General features: G+C 44.9%; 1 protein-coding gene across 1 annotated transcript in view; it reads right to left on the bottom strand.

Moving 5' to 3' along the window:
* The window catches only part of LOC105450656 (epithelial discoidin domain-containing receptor 1-like), a 151855-nt gene extending 149255 nt beyond the window's left edge, over positions 1 to 2600 (bottom strand). Inside the window, exon 1 of the mRNA XM_011690588.1 lies at positions 2422 to 2600. The gene's annotated coding sequence lies outside the window, so the exon portion shown is untranslated. The remainder of the gene's footprint in view (positions 1 to 2421) is intronic.
* Between the last annotated feature and the right edge of the window lie 6 nt (positions 2601 to 2606).

Genomic DNA, 2606 nt, shown 5'->3' with positions numbered 1-2606 from the left:
AGAGAGAGAGGGGGGGGGGAAGGACAAGACACGAGAGCGATCGGGAAGAGGAATTATAACCGACGAGAACGGAAGGTGCTATTTATTATCAGAGCCTCGTGGGGCACAATGGCTCGCGACTGCTGATTGATGTTCTCGCCTTTAGTCACTGTCCGACGTATGCTATATTTACAACAATCCGCCTGACCCCGTACATCATCGAAGAAAAGCGCCGCCGAGTCGCGCCGTGTGCGAGACGACGAGTACCTACGCCTACGCGCGTGAGCACGCGCACATTTTCGCCCTTCCGCTAAAATTCAATTATTCCCCATAGCGCTGATTTGCGCTATAAACTTCGGTAATTAAAGTGATAGAATTATTCAACGGCGGTGTAGCCGCTCCCGATATGAATACGGGAGCTGGCCCTACGTGCTATTTACACAATTTCGAAATATACGTCCGGTTCGGAGTATACAATTCGCCGTTTGTTCACAAAGAGAACCTATTTTGATGGAACGCGCGCTACGTGCGGGTAAACGAGCCGATTGCCGAGTTAATTATTTACGCAGCGAATTTATCCTGAAAATGTTATGACCGATTAATTACATGAAGTTAAAATTCAGAGAAATACACACGACCGGGTTGTGTTATCGAGCGGATTTCGATGCGACGGACGCGACAAATTGGACTAAGAGTCTGGAAAATATCGCGAATCGATTGATCGTCAATAAGTAATCAGCTGGGCGAGTCTCGTCGTTCAACGTAGCGCAGCTCGTTCTACGTAGAATGTGACGTGTGCCACGCACAGGAGCTTACGTGACGAGAATTAGTTATCGCGTGGAAGCAACCAGTGGCGTAGATCCCCATGCGGTTATGTCGTAGACCTTCCGGGTAAACGTTCACACAAAGCGTCCCTAAAAAAAACCTTAACGCGTCGCGAGCCCTTCGTGACTTCAATGGCCGCGTCCGCGTGGCGGAATTTTATACAAATTTTTTTCGGTCTCTCTTCTTTCTCTCTCTCTCGCTCTCTCTCTGCCGAGAACGGAATCCGGTGTATATCGCGATGAATCTGTGAAGTCGCTGGCGCGCAGAGGAAGCGTGTGACGGGCCGTTTGTGCATAATGCGCGCGGCGAAATCGCGGATAATGCGACGGAATGCGCTTTCCGCATCGTCACTATCGTGATCATTTAACTCCCCGTGCCGAGGCCCGATAACGTAGGCGCGCGCGCGCGCGCGCCCGCCTTTATCTCGGCCCTATCTCGCGAGGGCCGCATTATTAATTGCGTGCCGGCGGAGTTGCTCAATTGCCGAGAAATTGTCGGCACAAAGCGATCTCGGGAGAGCACCGACAAACCGCGTCGTCGCCGACGAAAGAGAGACGCGTGACGCGATTACGGGGGCATCAGTGACATCGCCGAGAGCTGCCGCTCTCTCGTCGAAAGGGCAACACGTTCTGCGCGATTGACCGAGCCCTGAGCACGGAATAATGGAACGCAAACTGCACCGTGTTTACAATGGCCGGTGATCGTTCAGGATCACGCGAACGCACGCTTCGATCTGTCACGGTGACAGCTGAATTTCTTGACGTTTCGCATTCTTCTTGTATTGTCGGATACACCGGATATATCGAGCGTGAGAATAATTCCCTTTCAAAAAATGTAACTTATCTATTTATTAAAAATTAATTGTTAATTTTTTTTTTTATTTTTGTCAATCACGACATATATTTTATTAATTTGCCAATCACGACATATGTATTTTTATCTGAATACAATGATTGCCCATAATTGCGAAACGTTCTCTTGGGAGACAGGAAGTTACTTGAATATCTATCTATTTCGTATAATGTAACTTATCAAATAATTGATATTATATTGAATCTTGAACTTTTCTCGTTTTGTCGCATTGTCGTTAATAAATATATCATTAATTAAAAAAAGGATAATATGAGAATATAATATACGTCGTGTGTCTGAAGTAACAACGACCAGATTTTTTTCTTTTTAATTTTCTTAGAAAATGTCGAAGCGTCTGTTTCATATTATTGAACTAATTGGCTAATTAGTTCAGTGATACGAAGCCAAATGGCCAATCATATTATAATCGATACATTATATATACAATCATAGTATCATATTACAATTTGCAAATATGTAAGAATGGAGCACGTTTTTAAATACAGAAATCCATGACGTGCCTTTTTGTGACAAGTTTGCCACTGCGTAATTGTCCAATTATTCACGAAGCATATTTAATATAAATTAAATGTTTAAACAACTAATCAATTAGAAAATTAGGTTTCCACTAGATACAACAATGTATATGTTAAGATTACAATGGAAAAACGTTTAGTATCGATTTATGTGCAGAGATTATTATAGTTCGAAGTGCAAAGGATTAATTTCATTCGTAAGAGGAACGATTTAAAAAGGAGCACTCACGTTTAGTGACAGTAGCGTACGTCGCAAGCCCTGTTATCGTGCCGCAATGCTCACCGGTGACCTTCCCTCCTCCTGCCACCTCGCACTGTCACCGATCGTCGTCCGATTATCGTGATCCACAAGGTGCCGTCATTTCACCGAGCACACCACACTCTTTCGCGACGCGCGTCAGCGAAGGGGGGGGG

This window comes from Wasmannia auropunctata, unplaced genomic scaffold (genome assembly GCF_000956235.1).
Source record: "Wasmannia auropunctata unplaced genomic scaffold, wasmannia.A_1.0 LD336058.1, whole genome shotgun sequence".
NCBI lineage: Eukaryota > Metazoa > Arthropoda > Insecta > Hymenoptera > Formicidae > Wasmannia > Wasmannia auropunctata.
The sequence above is the reverse complement of the archived record's forward strand: the minus strand, read 5'-3'. Positions and strand labels throughout refer to the sequence as shown.